This window comes from Myxine glutinosa, chromosome 3 (assembly GCF_964187855.1).
Source record: "Myxine glutinosa chromosome 3, kmMyxGlut1.1, whole genome shotgun sequence".
In the NCBI taxonomy this organism is placed as follows: Eukaryota; Metazoa; Chordata; class Myxini; order Myxiniformes; family Myxinidae; genus Myxine; species Myxine glutinosa.
The window spans coordinates 64,314,014-64,332,097 of record NC_136263.1 but is presented as its reverse complement, the minus strand read 5'-3'; positions in this window follow the sequence as shown (position 1 = coordinate 64,332,097).

Sequence of the window (18,084 nt, the reverse complement as noted above, 5' to 3'; positions counted from 1 at the left end):
TCCTGAATATGAAACACCAGCATGACAGTTTACAGCGAATCCGACATTCAAACCCAGGCTAGACAGGTCAAAAGCAAGTGCACGTCCTACAATCCATACGTTTGTCTGTCTGTCTGTCTGTATGTGTGTCGCCATTTACCTCAGAGATGGCCGAACGGATCTTCGACAAATTGTCAGTGGTTCATCAGTGAGTGGCGGGTCGTGTTTCAGGCAAAACAAAAGTTGGATTTTGTATTTTTTATTTATTTTAATCGCCGTATAATGCCTAAACCTTTGTAGCGATGTGAAAGGTAATATTAAATGATCCCCGACTCCATTCCTTAGTGTGTGTAGGAAAGCGTTTTAGGCCCCCACAAAAAATTGAAAAACAATAGCAATGTGACTGCGTCACCAATATGCCTCCACGTAGTCCTTGCCCGGACAACAGGTAGATGCCTTCGTTGACTGTCCTAAAAATAAACAAGTTTGATTTAAATCCCTTCAGCTGTTCTCAAGTATCACATTTTTAACATACATGACATGTTTCACATCGATCAGTGAAGCGGTTTCAAAGAAGGGTTTTTTTTAATATCGGCTTTCAAGCTAATATGGCTGCCAAACCACGTCACATACGACATCAAAAATGTACACTCTGCATATGTATGGGAAGGGGATTACGTTTGTGAAGTTTCGTGTTGATCGGATAAGGATTGTTTTTAAAATATACTGGCAGAGGCAGAGGCTCGTCATCATTTTAAAACTATATGCAGCAATGGTGTTAAATGACATTTGTAAAGTTTCACATCAACAGGGTAAGCAGTTTCTGAGATATAATTATTTAATATTTTCCTTCAATCCAATATGGCTGCCACACCATGTAACCAATGATGTTTTTGTGATAAACTTTTAATTGCCATGCCTAGTCAATGACAAACGTAAGGTTTCCAGTCGATCACTTTGGTGGTTTGGGAGAAGGTGTTTTTAGAGGTTTTAGGTTAAATTCAATATGGCTGCCGAACCATGTGACCTATGATGTCATAAATGTAATATTTCAATACAAATTGGTCATAGATCATCTGCATGCGATTTCATATTTTTAGGAGGAGGCATTCGATGAAAACATTTTTGGCTGATATACCACTTCACTGATGATATCATTATCATGCTTTTGTTCCCCATTGGGAGTACTTGACAATGTGCCAAGTTTCAAATTTTCCATTCAGCAATTTCTGAGAAATATATATTTTAATTATTTGCGTTTAATCCAAGATGGCTGCCGTACCATGTGACTTATGCCGTCACAATTATTTTAAAAACATTCTACATGGGTGTCACTCCTACCCTGAAAGTTTCGTTTCAATCAGACATATGGTTATTGAGAAAAATGGGGGTTAACCCATAGGGACGGAGGGACAACCCAAAAACATAATGGCTTCGGCCACCTTCGGGGGTGAAGGCAGAAAAACAAAATCTGATTTCTTCAAAATACTAGCAGGATTAGAACAGCACCGGACAGCACCGGATACCCCTGCTAGTATTAAATTAGGCAATTTTCTGTATGTGTGTATGTCTGAAGAGCATCGAAAAAAAACCAGAGATGCCATCAAATCACTTAACCCTTCAATATATGGAGGTTATTTGCATTTTATTTTGTGGACAAGGGGTTTCTGGTGAACGCGAATCCAATTTTATTTTCTCCATGTACATGCTCCCCATGGTACCAAAAAGACCTTAACCCATTATTGTACCCATATTTATTATTATTGTACATTTTACTATTATTTTGTTATTTTTATTATTATTATTTTGTTTTATTTTATTTATAAATATTTATATTTATTTATATATATATTTATATTTTATTTATATTTTATATATTTATTATATATTTATTTTTTCATATTTATATTTATATTTTATTTAAAATGTTTGTTATATTTTATTTTGTTTGTTATTTTGTTATGTTATTATTATTTTTGTTTTATTTTATTATTATTTTGTTATTTTTATTCTTATTATTTTGTTTTGTTATTTTATTTATATATTTATATTTATTTATATATATATTTATATTTTATTTATATTTCATATATTTATTTTATATTTATTTTTTAATATTTGTATTTATATTTCATTTAAAATGTTTGTTATATTTTATTTTTATTGTTATGTTATTATTTTTGTTTTATTTTATTATTACTTTATTGTACATTATTATTGTACATTTTGTTATTATTTTGTTATTTTTATTCTTATTATTTTGTTTTGTTATTTTATTTATAAATATTTATATTTATTTATATATATATTTATATTTTATTTGTATTTTATATATTTATTTTATATTAATTTTTTAAATATTTATATTTTATTTAAAATGTTTGTTATATTTTATTTTGTTTATTTTGTTATGTTATTATTTTGTTTGTATTATTTTGTTATTATTTTTGTTTTATTTCATTATTATTTTATTGTACATTATTATTGTTCATTTTTATTATTATTATTGTATATTATTTATCATTATTATTGTTCATTTTTATTATTATTGTATATTATTTATCATTATTATTGTTCATTTTTATTATGATTGCATATTATTTATCATTATTATTGTTCATTTTTATCATTATTGTTGTTCATTTTTATTATTATTGTATATTATTTATCATTATTATTGTACCCTTAAGTTCGTCATTAACGATGGAGGTGCGTTCCCCTGTGACGTTCACCTGCCATGGCTGAAAGTCGCTCAGGGACACGCACGAAGAGTTCTTAAACGGCCCGGATCCCTGCACACAGGTCGAAAGATCATGCAGGGCGTGCGCGATGAAGTAAACGGCCACGTACACATTGTAGGTAACACGCAGATGGGACACATCCATAAAGGTGACCCCAGATCCTGCCAGATCTTCCAGGCCCGTGCAAGTCGTCACCCCCAACTCGTTTTCCCATGTGCAGCCGAAAGCCATGTGCCACAACTCCATGAGGAACTCATTCAAATCATCGTCTCTCAGACCTTCCACTGCAGAGGTGACACTCCCATGGAGATCGCTGTGGCTGCGATCGTTGCTTCTGACTCGAAAAGTGTTATTTCCAAGTGGCAGTGGAAGCCAAGTTTCTGGTGTGTGGTATGTCTCACTCTCAACACCAGCACTTGTCGTCGGGTTCAGGAAGGACACCTTCTGAAGGCCAGTACCATTAACTGATAAAGTCTTTTGCTCCAGCAAATGCTTATCCATTGGATTCACACTGTGTGCCATGGTTTTGAAACTTAGCAGGGAGAACACAGAAGAATCTGCTTGCTTTTCTGTCATTTGGCGCCCATCATCCATGTGCATCTGCACAAATGTCCCATATCTGACCTCACTCTGGTCCTCTGAACACACATTAGGAAAGAACAAACAATTGTTCCTCGGTGGAAACATGATGTTGGTAGCACAACCATCACAAAGCCTCGTAAGGTTCTTGATGATCCCCTCCAAACCCTCTGCCAACGTCCAATTTTTACGGCTGACAAAGCGAGGTCTCAGCGCTTTCAGAAAGTCGGATAGGCCAGAAATGGTTCCTTGGCGAAGAGCGAGGCCTATAGTGCCGGTGAAGACCAGAGCGAAACGTGAGGACGCAAGGAGACGAGACGTCGACCAAGCCTCGCTCGCCATCCAGGTCCTCCCACTGACGTTCTGCAGAAGAAGCTGCTCCACCAAAGGCAGGAGTTCTGCTTCTGGAGAGAACACGACTATAACCTGAGCATTTGATTGGGATAGGAACCTGCCTGTGAAAGAAAAACAACAAGTAAAAAAACAAAACAAAACATTCAATATCAATTGACGGCCATTTCCAACGAAGTGCAAAGGTTACCACCCTTTTAGAGAACCAGCCCAGCTCAAGTTCAGAAAGGTTTGCAAATCGTATTAGTTTGTTGTTCACAATTGGTGAGCGTGGGCAGGACTTTGTGCCTTAAAGTGTTCATGTCTTGGAAAGGTCTAAAAGGAGTAAGGCAAACAAAGGAAGGAAGACACTGTGCTGCCAAACTGTCCACTCTCTCTTGGGTGTGGGCCTGCCATTATTTTGTATTTTTAATCTCGCCTCATGGAAGAGCGAGGTGACGGAGGGTAAAAAAGAAGCAAAGTCCTCATAATGGGAGGAATGGGGCCACAGTAGAACACAAGCAAGGGATTAAATAACAAGAAAGATGGTTGTACCTAGGTACTTTGGAAAACAAATAAACAATAGTTGCCATGGAAACAGCAATTTGGTAATTTAAAATATTTCAACCATCAATTGTTTTACATGATTAAACGTTAAGCATAGCAAATTCGCTGATTCATTGTTTTTTCAATTGCAGCCCGAGAGGTGTTTTGCATGTTTAGGATGGCCTTGACATTGACTTTTTACTAATTTTGAACTATACGATGACTTGCATATACCACACATATGTACAAATACGTAGCATAAGTTTCAATTTGATGTCTTGAAAAATTGTTGAGGTCTGGTAATAATAAATTCACACAAAATTGCCATTTCATTATAATATTGGTGAAATTGCTGTCATGGAAACTGTTGATACAGTCACGTGAAAAAGTAAGTACACCCCATGTAAAGTTTTGACTTTTTCAACATATTTCAACATACAGCTATTTGATCTTCATTTCAACAATATTGATAGATAAAGGTGATATAATACAACAAATATCATGAAACATTTACATTTTGTAGTCCATTGTATAATTTAAATAAACATAAATGCAAATTTCGCATGTGGAAAAAGTAAGTACTTACTGTGTGGGGGTGGTCGTGGATTATTGGTAGTTAGGGTGATGGTTGACGAGGGATTGTGAGGAGATGGTTGAAAGGGGGGGGGGGGGGTTGGGGTCGTGGGTATTGTTAGCTAGGGTGACGGTTGATGGGGAATTGTGAAGGGATGGTCGAGTGGGGTAAGGGGTGTGGTGTAGTCATGGGTATTGTTAGCTAGGGTGATGGTTGATGCGGGAATATGAGGGGTGGTGGAGTGGGGTGAGGGGTGTGGGGTGGTCATGGGCATTGTTAGCTAGGGTGATGGTTGAATTGGGATTGTGGGTGGAAGTGGAGTGGAGGAGGGGGGTAAGGGGGGAGGGGTGTGGGGTTGTTATGGGTATTGTTAGGTAGGGTGATGCTTGATGGGGGATTGTGAGGGGATGGTGGAGGGGAGGGGAAAGAGGGGGTGTGGGTTGGTTGTGGGTACTGTTAGCTAAGGTGACGTTTGATGTTTTTTTTTCTGGAAAATTGAGATACCTCAAAAACCAAGGACACCTAAGTTGAACAGAAATCAGCAAGAGCAATATTACCAAAGGAAATCAGCAAGATATCCAAGTCAAAGTAGTTGTGTCAGCAGAAAATATCTGATGGCAGGAAAATGTGTTGCACGCGTGGAACAAGATCGCCCGTAGGTCCCGAAGATTGAAAAGACCCAAAGATCCAAAATACCCCAAAGACCCAAAAGACCCAAAAGACCCCAAAGACCCCAAAGACCCCAAACACCCAAACGACCCTGAACACAAAAAATACCCCAAAGACCCAAAAGACCCTTAAAGACCCAAAATATTGAAAAGACCCTGAAGACCCCTAAATACCCAAAAGGCCCAAAGACCAAAAAGACCCAAAGATACAAAATACCCCAAAGACCCAAAATACCCCAAAGTCCGAAAAGACATGAAGACCCAAAATACCAAGAGGACCCAAAATACTTTGAAGACCCCAAAGACACAAAATATTGAAAACACCCCAAAGACCCCAAAAAACATGAAGACCCATAAAGACCCACAATATTACTGTTAGCATGGGTTGGTCGTGGGTATGTTAGCTAGGGTGATGGTTGATGGTTTTTGGGTTGTTTTTTTTGAAAATTGGGATGCCTCAACGACCAAGGCCACCTAAGTTGAACAGAGAAATGGTGTGGGGTGGTGTGGTGTGGTCATGAGTATTGTTAGCTCGGGTGACGGTTGAAGGGGGTTTTGAGGAGATGGTAGAGGGGAAGAGGTGAGTGTGGGTTGCTTGTGGGTATTGTTAGCTTGGGTGACGGTTGATGTGTTTTTTTTTTGGAAAATTGAGATGCGCAAAAACCAAGGCCACATAAGTTGAACAGAGAGCCAGCAACATTACCAAAGAAAATCATCAATAAATCCAAGGCAAAGCAGTTGTATCAGCAGAAAATATCCTCAATAAAAGATGGCAGAAAATGTGTTGTATGCTTGGAACACGATTGCCCATAGGATCGCCCGTAGCGCGGGTACTCTGCTTGTAGATAGAACAATGTCACATTATCTGCTATATACCTCAATAGTTCAACTTTCCAATTGACATGGCATGGGCCCAGAAACATGAGGGCTGAGGAGCTTGGATACTAAAGCTTGACATTAAAACCATTGAAACCACATAATACTTTGTTCCATAGATGCCCAACATATTTATGCACTGAATTACAGTCGTAGCCAAAAATATTGGCACCCACCCACTTTTTTCAAAGAATGCACCATTTCTTCCAGAAAATTGTTGAAATTTAAAAAATCATTTGGTATCCACATATGTATGTCTTTTGTTTGCAGAGGAATAAAACAAAAAAAGCTGAAAAATTACTAAATCTGAGCTTATTCCACACAGCAATCCTAAAATTGCCCGGACAATATTATTGCCACCTTTTAGAAGTTGTTAGAAATAATTAAATTTCAAGCAGGTGATTCTCCTTTACTTTGGAATTGAACTCACCTCTGGTGAGTTGCAGGTGCCTGCAATATAAAAATCACTCATTCAACAAGTTTGAACAGAGAAAAGGAGTCATTCTGCTATTTTGTGTCACTGTGTGTACCACAATGAGCATGGAGAAAAGAAAGAAAACCAGACAATTGTCTGAGGAGGTCAGACACAAGATTGTAGCCAAGCAAGGACAATCTCAAGGTTACAAGTGCATGTCCAGAGAGCTTGATGTTCCTGCGTCCACGGTACGCAATGTTATCAGGAAGTTTATGCCCCATGCCACTGTAGCCAAGCTCCCTGGACGTGGCCGCAAGAGAAAACTTGATAAAATATTGCAAAGAAGGATTGTTTGAATGGTGGAGAAAGCACCTCAATCAACTGCCAAACAGATTCAAGTTGACCTTCAGACACAAGGTATGAGTTTTAACTCGCACCATCCGTCGCCAACTCAATGAAAGGAAGTTGCATGGTAGGAGACCCAGGAAGACCCCACTGCTGAGAAAACCCAAATGGAGTTTGCCAAAACATACCTGAACAAGCCAAAATCCATCTGGGAGAATGTCCTGTGGACAGATGAGACTAATTTAGAGCTTTTTGTAAAGCACATCATCTCTATGTTTACAGAAAACAAAATTAAGCCTTCAAAGAAAAGAACACCTTCCCTACAGTCAAACATGGAGGAGGTTCAGTGATGTTTTAGGGTTGCTGTGCTGCCACTGGTACTGGGTGCTTTGAATGTGTGCATGGCATCATAAAATCACAAGATTACCAAGGAATTTTGGAGCGCAATGTTCAACTCGGTGTCAGAACGCTGGGTCTTCGTCGAAGGTCATGGGTCTTGCAGCAGGACAATGACCCCAAACACACTTCAAAAGCACCTAGGAATGGTTCAAGACAAAACGCTGGACTGTTCTGAAGTGGCCAGCAATGAATCCAGATCTAAATCCCATTGAACACCTGTGGGGAGATCTGAAAACAGCAGTTGGGAGAAGGCACCCTTCAAATCTGGGAGAACTGGAGCAGTTTGCACAAGAAGAGTGGGCCAAAGTGCCAGTAGAGAGGTGGAGGAAGCTCATTCATGGCTATAGGAAGCGCTTGACTGTAGTTATTTTGTCCATCGGCTGTGCAACCAAATATTAAGTCTCGGGTGTCACTAATTTTGTAATGTCAATAATTTTGTTAAATCAACAAATCAGTTGATTCAACTCAACATTACTAGTTGCAGTACAAAGAAAATGAAAATATATCATGTAATGAAGCTATATTTAACAACCACCAACGGCAAATATAATTATCCGATGTTGTCATTTACAGGGTCTAAAAAAGTCTAAAATAGTGGTTCTCAACTGGTGGTCCATGGACAAACAGTAGTTACAGGTCTAAAGGATATAATGTGGTCTTATAAAGTCTTGGAGATTTTAGGGGTCTTAAGGATCTTACGTTTCTAAGGGGTCTTATATGGGTCTAAGGGTTGTAAGGGTCTAACGGGGTCTAAAGGGTCGAATGGTTGTAACAGGTTATCACATCTACAAGCATACAAGGTCTTGGGAGTCTTAAGTGTCTAAGGGTTCCAAAGGGCTGAAAACGTATTCAAGGAAAATTTATTTGAAACGTGGTAGACAGACTTATTCAATGCCTGAAAAAGCATTCAAGGTCTGAACCCTCTCCTCTCATCCCGTCACAATCCTGATCCCGGCACTCCCCACCCCCATTGTATTTCTCAAACCACACTATAGTGAATCCCACACCCCATAGGCATCTCACCTTGCTGAGCAAACTTCTTGTGTTCCTTGAGCGGTGGAAGGATCTCACGAAATGCAAGACACAGACCTTGGCTCAGCGCCACATCCAGAAATCCTGCTATACCATTCCGCCCATACGCGCCATCCTTCTCCAACGTCCCTACGAACCCCCAGTGGAAGTGTTTCACGATGCTTGCCATGGCGGCCGATTGGTGCTCATCGCTGGGAATTGAACGTAGAAATGAGGGGAAGCGCTTCTTGTCACTCAGACATCGGCATGAGGCAAAGTAGCTGATCTGTGGAGGGGGGGGGGGGGGTAGAGGAAGGCACAAATCCATCATTTTAGGTCAGTTGGGGGGGGGAGGCACATATCCATTATTTTAGGTTAGGGGGCAGGTGTGGGTCCATGATTTTAGGTTAGGGTGGTAGGCGCGGATCCATGATTTTAGGTTGGGGTGGCAGGAGCGGAGGAATGATTTTAGGTTGGGGATGGCAGGCGCGGCTCCATGATTTTAGGTTGGGGATGGCAAGTGCGGATCCATGATTTTAGGTTAGGGTGGCAGGAGCGCAGGAATGATTTTAGGTTGGGGTTGGCAGGCGCGGATCCATGATTTTAGGTTGGGGTGGCAGGAGCGGATGCATTATTTTAGGTTGGGGTGGCAGGCGCAGATCCATGATTTTAGGTTGGGGTGGCAGGAGGGGAGGAATGATTTTAGGTTGGGGTGGCACTCAACGGATGCATTATTTTAGGTTGGGGTGGCAGGTGTGGATCCATGATTTTAGGTTGGGGTGGCAGGAGCGGAGGAATGATTTTAGGTTGGGGATGGTAGGCGCGGATCCATGATTTTAGGTTGGGGGTGGCAGTCACGGATGCATTATTTTAGGTTGGGGTGGCAGGCGTGGATCCATGATTTTAGGTTGGGGGTGGCAGTCACGGATGCATTATTTTAGGTTGGGGTGGCAGGCATGGATCCATTATTTTAGGTTAGGGTGGCAGGAGCGGAGGAATGATTTTAGGGTGGGGTGGCAGGGGCGGAGGAATGATTTTAGGTTGGGGTTGGCAGGCGTGGATCTATGATTTTAGGTTGGGGTGGCAGGAGCGGAGGATTGATTTTCGGTTGGGGTGGCAGGTGCGGATCCATGATTTTAGGTTGGGGTGGCAGGTGCGGATCCATGATTTTTGGTTGGGGTGGCAGGAGCGGAGGAATGATTTTAGGTTGGGGTGGCAGGAGGGGAGGAATGATTTTAGGTTGGGGTGGCAGTCACGGATGCATTATTTTAGGTTAGGGTGGCAGGCGTGGATCCATTATTTTAGGTTAGGGTGGCAGGAGCGGAGGAATGATTTTAGGTTGGGGTGGCAAGGGCGGGGGAATGATTTTAGGTTGGGGTGGCAGGTGCGGATCCATGATTTTAGGTTGGGGGTGGCAGTCAAGGATGCATTATTTTAGGTTAGGGTGGCAGGCGCAGATCCATGATTTTAGGTTCGGGTGGCAGGAGCGGAAGAATGATTTTAGGTTGGGGTGGCAGGGGCCGAGGAATGATTTTAGGTTGGGGTTGGCAGGTGCGGATCCATGATTTTAGGTTGGGGTGGCAGGAGCGGAGGAATGATTTTAGGTTGGGGTGGCAGGGGCGGAGGAATGATTTTAGGTTGGGGGTGGCAGGTGCGGATCCATAATTTTAGGTTGGGTGTGGCAGTCACGGATGCATTATTTTAGGTTGGGGTGGCAGGCGCAGATCCATGATTTTAGGTTGGGGTGGCAGGAGCGGAGGAATGATTTTAGGTTGGGGATGGCAGGCACGGATCCATGATTTTAGGTTGAGGGTGGCAGTCACGGATGCATTATTTTAGGTTAGGGTGGCAGGCGTGCATCCATTATTTTAGGTTGGGGTGGCAGTCACGGATGCATTATTTTAGGTTAGGGTGGCAGGCGTGGATCCATTATTTTAGGTTGGGATGGTAGGGCGCAGATCCATGATTTTAGGTTGGGGTGGCAGGAGCGGATGCATGATTTTAGGTTGGGGATGGTAGGCGCAGATCAATGATTTTAGGTTAGGGTGGCAGGAGCGGATGCATGATTTTAGGTTGGGGATGGTAGGCGCAGATCCATGAATTTAGGTTGGGGTGGCAGGAGCGGATGCATGATTTTAGGTTGGGGATGGTAGGCGCAGATCCATGATATTAGGTTGGCATGGCAGGCGCGGATGCATTATTTTAGGTTCGGGATGGTCGGCGCAGATCCATGATTTTAGGTTGAGGGTGGCAGGAGCGGATGCATGATTTTAGGTTGAGGATGGTAGGCGCAGATCCATGGTTTTAGGTTGGGGTGGCAGGAGCGGATGCATGATTTTAGGTTGGGGATGGTAGGTGCAGATCCATGATTTTAGGTTGGGGGTGGCAGTCAAGGATGCATTATTTTAGGTTAGGGTGGCAGGCGCAGATCCATGATTTTAGGTTAGGGTGGCAGGAGCGGAGGAATGATTTTAGGTTGGGGTGGCAGGGGCCGAGGAATGATTTTAGGTTGGGGTTGGCAGGTGCGGATCCATGATTTTAGGTTGGGGTGGCAGGAGCGGAGGAATGATTTTAGGTTGGGGTGGCAGGGGCGGAGGAATGATTTTAGGTTGGGGGTGGCAGGCGCGGATCCATAATTTTAGGTTGGGGGTGGCAGTCACGGATGCATTATTTTAGGTTGAGGTGGCAGGTGCAGATCCATGATTTTAGGTTGGGGGTGGCAGTCACGGATGCATTATTTTAGGTTGGGATGGCAGGCGCGGATCCATGATTTTAGGTTGGGGTGGCAGGAGCGGAGGAATGATTTTAGGTTGGGGATGGCAGGCGCGGATCCATGATTTTAGGTTGGGGGTGGCAGTCACGGATGCATTATTTTAGGTTAGGGTGGCAGGCGTGGATCCATTATTTTAGGTTGGGGTGGCAGTCACGGATGCATTCTTTTAGGTTCGGGTGGCAGGCTTGGATCCATTATTTTAGGTTGGGATGGTCGGGCGCAGCTCCATGATTTTAGGTTGGGGTGGCAGGAGCGGATGCATGATTTTAGGTTGGGGATGGTAGGCGCAGATCCATGATTTTAGGTTAGGGTGGCAGGAGCGGATGCATGATTTTAGGTTGGGGATGGTAGGCGCAGATCCATGAATTTAGGTTGGGGTGGCAGGAGCGGATGCATGATTTTAGGTTGGGGATGGTAGGCGCAGATCCATGATTTTAGGTTGGCGTGGCAGGCGCGGATGCATTATTTTAGGTTCGGGATGGTAGGCGCAGATCCATGATTTTAGGCTGAGGGTGGCAGGAGCGGATGCATGATTTTAGGTTGAGGATGGTAGGCGCAGATCCATGGTTTTAGGTTGGGGTGGCAGGAGCGGATGCATGATTTTAGGTTGGGGATGGTAGGCGCAGATCCATGATTTTAGGTTGGGGTGGCAGGCGCGGATGCATTATTTTAGGTTCGGGATGGTAGGCGCAGATCCTTGATTTTAGGTTGGGGTGGCAGGAGCGGATGCATGATTTTAGGTTGGGGATGGTTGGCGCAGATCCATGATTTTAGGTTGAGGGTGGCAGGAGCGGATGCATGATTTTAGGTTGGGGATGGTAGGCGCATATCCATGATTTTAGGTTGAGGGTGGCAGGAGCGGATGCATGATTTTAGGTTGGGGATGGTAGGCGCAGATCCATGATTTTAGGTTGAGGGTGGCAGGAGCGGATGCATGATTTTAGGTTGGGGATGGTAGGCGCAGATCCATGATTTTAGGTTGAGGGTGGCAGGAGCGGATGCATGATTTTAGGTTGAGGATGGCAGGAGCGGATGCATGATTTTAGGTTGAGGATGGCAGGAGCGGATGCATGATTTTAGGTTGAGGGTGGCAGGAGCGGATGCATGATTTTAGGTTGAGGGTGGCAGGAGCGGATGCATGATTTTAGGTTGGGGATGGTAGGCGCAGATCCATGATTTTAGGTTGAGGTGGCAGGAACGGATGCATGATTTTAGGTTGGGGATGGTGGGCGCAGATCCATGATTTTAGGTTGGGGTGGCAGGCACGGATGCATTATTTTAGGTTCGGGATGGTAGGCGCAGATCCATGATTTTAGGTTGGGGTGGCAGGAGCGGATGCATGATTTTAGGTTGGGGATGGTTGGCGCAGATCCATGATTTTAGGTTGGGGATGGTAGGCGCAGATCCATGATTTTAGGTTGGGGTGGCAGGAGCGGATGCATGATTTTAGGTTGGGGATGGTTGGCGCAGATCCATGATTTTAGGTTGAGGGTGGCAGGAGCGGATGCATGATTTTAGGTTGGGGATGGTAGGCGCATATCCATGATTTTAGGTTGAGGGTGGCAGGAGCGGATGCATGATTTTAGGTTGGGGATGGTAGGCGCAGATCCATGATTTTAGGTTGAGGGTGGCAGGAGCGGATGCATGATTTTAGGTTGGGGATGGTAGGCGCAGATCCATGATTTTAGGTTGAGGGTGGCAGGAGCGGATGCATGATTTTAGGTTGAGGATGGCAGGAGCGGATGCATGATTTTAGGTTGAGGATGGCAGGAGCGGATGCATGATTTTAGGTTGAGGGTGGCAGGAGCGGATGCATGATTTTAGGTTGAGGGTGGCAGGAGCGGATGCATGATTTTAGGTTGGGGATGGTAGGCGCAGATCCATGATTTTAGGTTGAGGTGGCAGGAACGGATGCATGATTTTAGGTTGGGGATGGTGGGCGCAGATCCATGATTTTAGGTTGGGGTGGCAGGCACGGATGCATTATTTTAGGTTCGGGATGGTAGGCGCAGATCCATGATTTTAGGTTGGGGTGGCAGGAGCGGATGCATGATTTTAGGTTGGGGATGGTAGGCGCAGATCCATGATTTTAGGTTGAGGGTGGCAGGAGCGGATGCATGATTTTAGGTTGGGGATGGTAGGCGCAGATCCATGATTTTAGATTGAGGGTGGCAGGAGCGGATGCATGATTTTAGGTTGGGGATGGTAGGTGCAGATCCATGATTTTAGGTTGAGGGGTTGGGGAGAGTACAAAAAATTACATTGCATTGAAAAATATAATTTGCTTAACGGAGCGAAGGGAACATTTTTGGGGGGTGTTTCTCATTGTCATAAATTCTTAAGACTATTCTAAATATAGACGAAGAATACTCTGATGCCCTTGAAAAAAATACTCAAATGAAAAATATTTTGCTCAAAACAACATTTATTTTCATTATTGTCTCATCATAGAAATCCAATGGAATGAAAAGCAGATGGTAGGCACAGAGGCATCGTGTACATATAACGAAATAAATGACATAATGATCAAAACAAATCAATATCCCTGACATATTGAACAATGTTTGACATGGAAGTGACCATCGATCAGAACTTCAGTTTTGCCATCAGATGAACATTTGCCTTCATCATCTCGACGATGTGAATCACTTATAAGAAAGATTTCTTCTCCAACACATTTGATGCCTATTTTATACCATGGAGATTTGTCACGGTCAAAAAGTACGTACTTGGGTCTTGAAAACCCAGACTGAGTACAGAATTCAAACAGAATGATGGGGACTCTGGATTATCTGATATTTGGGATACCATTCCACTTCTTGGTTCATGAATGGTTAGGAGAAAAGGAAGGAGCATGTCCGACAACAAATTAATGATTCCGGAAATTTGTTTATCATCAAGTATCTACCATGGGAACAAATTGAATAGTACAAATCAGTTCCATGTTGAACATCAACTGTGGTCTGAAGAATATCGTTTGATCGCACATTCCAAGGCCACATCTTCAGTGATATACACTTTTTGATGGGAGGGGTGGGGTATCGGTGGGTGTGCGCCCTTTCTGGATCTACCCCTGGAGAGCAGGCCGGGTAACTACCTAAGTGACAAGTATTTGGGTCTTTGGGTAAATGACAAGAACGAGCCGATTCGACTTTGGTTAAGATCCAGATTCAGATCCGGCCTATCAGTGGTACCGTATACAAAACATGTATGCCCTGCAGAAATCTGGGTGTAGGGTCTGGAGGACAAAGCAAGTAAAGAGCAGAGGGTGCAAGACCAGAAAGGAGATGGTGGAAGACAGATAGACCACCAACCTATTTGTGATGCGACGGTGATAGACCAATAGATTCAGCCTTATCGCTGTAGATTCCAATGATCTTGAATTCACGGAATCAAGCTAAGTAAGGTGTGAGGCAGGGATGCCAGCCCAAAGGGTAGCGCAAAATGCCCTACTTTGGATACCAAGGGCAACCAATACAAACAGACATCTTTTGATCTAATTATTATAAAATACGTGTACATTATTCATCTTATCAGAAACAACCACATTGTAGCTACAATAAGTTTCCCAACTACAGTTCTTGAAACCCACGTTGTACAAAATGGCAAATATTCATCATGAAGCTACAATGTCTTTTTTTGGGCCTTCAATCCTCCATAATGGGGTTTGGAATGTTATTGTGCAAGTTTGACTGCTCGAAATATGATATTATACTCAGCAGTATACTACAGTGTGCAGCTGCAAAATAACATACTGTTGCGGTTTTGCAATAAAGGCAAACCCCCTATAGTTAATTGCACGACAACATGTAGTCTGCAGTAGTCATTTATTTATTATTAAATGTAAAGATTAGCTCACTTCCCATTGTGTAATAATTAAAACAAATATGCGTTGAGTTAGGCGGGATTCCAACCCCCTCGTCGTGCTGGTGAAAGAAGACGTTGGTTTCATGTGCAGGGAGGCGTGGCTAAAAGAACAGTCCACGTGATCAACCGCGGTAGTGGTAGGCGGGGCATAAAACCTTCCAATGAGAGGTCGTGGAACACTCCAGAGGGAGGCAGGGCTGAATAACCGCACGTGACCAACCTCGGCCAATGGGAGGCCGTGGAACCTTCCAGAAGGAGGTGGGGGTGGGGGGGGTGACCCATGTGACCAACCTGGCCAATGGGAGGCCTTGGAACCTTCTAGAAGGACATTCCACCCAATAAAGGTCCGTGCCCATCGTCATTTGAGCGCTCTCTCGTCGTTCGTCTTGAAGCTGGCTGTCCTATGTGCTGATCCGGTTGTTCTGCGCTCCTCCTTCGTTCCCCGTGCTTGTTCTTCACCCAACCGGCGGTTCGTCCTCCGGGCCGATTTTCCTTCAAGCTGCACGTCCGGATCGATCCGTGCGCTGTGCACGGGAGCTGGCGGACCCAAGTCAGCGTCGGCACATCCATTGGTACAAGTTTAACCTGTGTGATTCATTCCCTGTGTGAGTGAGCAAGGCACCTGCTGGGATTAGGCTAGGTAAGGATTGTTAAAACTACCTGTCGTCCCTTTTATCTGTGCCTTCTAAATAAAAGGCGTGTACATTTTTGTTCCTTTCAAACCTGTTCAAGTACGTCTTTTCCTCCATTGGCCCAGCATAGTCCGAACCGAGTTGACTTTAATCAGGCCCATAAATCATGCAGGATAACGCCGCGACCCACACCGTGCGATCCGCTCGGCATACCATAAGGTGTGGGAACGTGGAGGTTCAATCACCGGTCTTTCCGGCCGCGTGGTCTCGCAAGGTATTTGGGTTGTGACCGCTAACCCTTCGACCAGTGACAGGGAGATTGGCAATTGAAGTTGCTTCGCAACCCGTCGACCGCGAGTTTAGTCATGGCCAGTGGCCTGTGGACTCGGGGTCTGAGGGGAAACGGGGTCATAAACCCCCCCTTAGTACATCGACAGACCCGGGATCCGCAACAATACAATAACATTGTGATACAAAAATATGTATGGATTCATATTTCCTATAACATACTGAAAGGTCATTCACAGTTACGACTTCCACTGAAAGACATTTTCCATCTCAGTTGATCAGTAATTGCATGGGAACTAAATGGTTCACAAGTAGGGAATCACACATGGAGACATGTACAGGAAAACACATGGAAGGAGATGCAGCAGAAGAAAGAAAAGTGAACCGAGAGGTGTCCTCAGCAAAAGTAGAAAAACAGCAAAAGCAAGTGGACCTGCGGAATGTGGAAGTGTCCAAGGAATCGAGCCATTTCCATAGACAACGTGGATCCAGACTCTCCGATGACCGCACGTGGGCGGCACGTCATACTGTTCTGGCCCCACTCGGTTAACTGCAAGAGGGCTTTGATGGTCCTCGAGCGGTCGTAGCACGAGTCGTGGATGACGTGTCCCAGCGTGGTGTTGGGCAGCAACAAAAGGTTCTTGTTCACCTCTCTCAGAGCAAACTCCATGGCCAAAGCCCATCGCAGGGCGCGGGGGTTGAAGCTGCACATTTTAACATTGTTATCAGAGGAATCTCAATCAGTTATGCTAACATGATCTAATGTCACATGGCGACTTGACAATGTGATAATAAACACAATAAGCACATAATTGTTTCATCCATTACATGTATCATTGAATAAGGTAGTACTAGCACTCCATATGCAAGGATTGCATGGTAAAAAAAAATGGCCACCCCATCAAAAGTGTACAAAATGATACGCTGAAAAGCTACGATAGAGTGAAATGATAAGGATTTAAAAGCCATACCTTTTATTTTCAAATGTTATCACAACTAACAAGAATGAAAAAGACGCCAGAATAGATCGTTAAAGTACCAAATCGAGAGATTGCAAAATCGCCAAATTGTTCATTCACCAAATTATTGATAAATGCCATCCAGCCTCATACAATAATGGCTGAAACAATTAGAATGATTCCAATAGAAGGAAGCGATATTGTCTCTTGAATATTGCACCTGTACCATAACAACAACAACAACAACAACATGAAAAAAGCAATTTCATCGGATTTTTAAAAAACTACAACCGAAATACGCACCACAACATCACGGTTGCCAACTAGTAATGTTGATGACCAAATTCGAGTAAATGTGGTAATGAAAAATCTGTCTGGTAATGAAAAAATCTGATAATGACGATGATTGTGGTCATGACATTTGCTAAGCAGGGGTGTAGTCCAATACCAATCAGCTTGTAGAGTGCTCACCAAGTGGCTTAATCACTCAAGCAAGCACTCCATCGAAACGATTGATAAGGAATGGCTGGCTTGGCAAGCGATAGCAAGCTGACGGTAATGGAACACACCCCTGGCTCTGAGCAAGCCTAGTGGTGTGAGCAAGTCTGGTATGCAACCACATGCTGACTGGCAAGGCCATTGCTTGTGCAGTTCGAGCACACTTCATTGTTGACGCAGCACTCAATGCCCTGCTGCTGTCCAACGCATTTGATGAACCTCTACCAAAACAACCTGACAACTCAGATGACACAGTCTGAAGACACAGGAAGACGTTTGCAAGTTTGATGTGCTGAACAGAATCAGGGTCTGTCTTGAAAGTCAAGCTGATTCTGTGAAGATGTCTTTCAGAACCAGAGCTCTCTGGATTCAGTTCATGGATATGGTAGACATCCTGTGCAAATTCGTCAGGGCAGAGCGTACTGGTAACTGGGCATTACACCTGCAGGCCATTTGAGAAATGCTACCCTACCTGGCAGCATCATGCCACAACCTCTACATAAAACACCTCGACAAAGGGGTGAACTACAACACAGGAGAATAGAACAAGAACATGATAAGAGCTAGACAAGCATGCGGCAGGAAGGAAGAAATGATTTCTCCA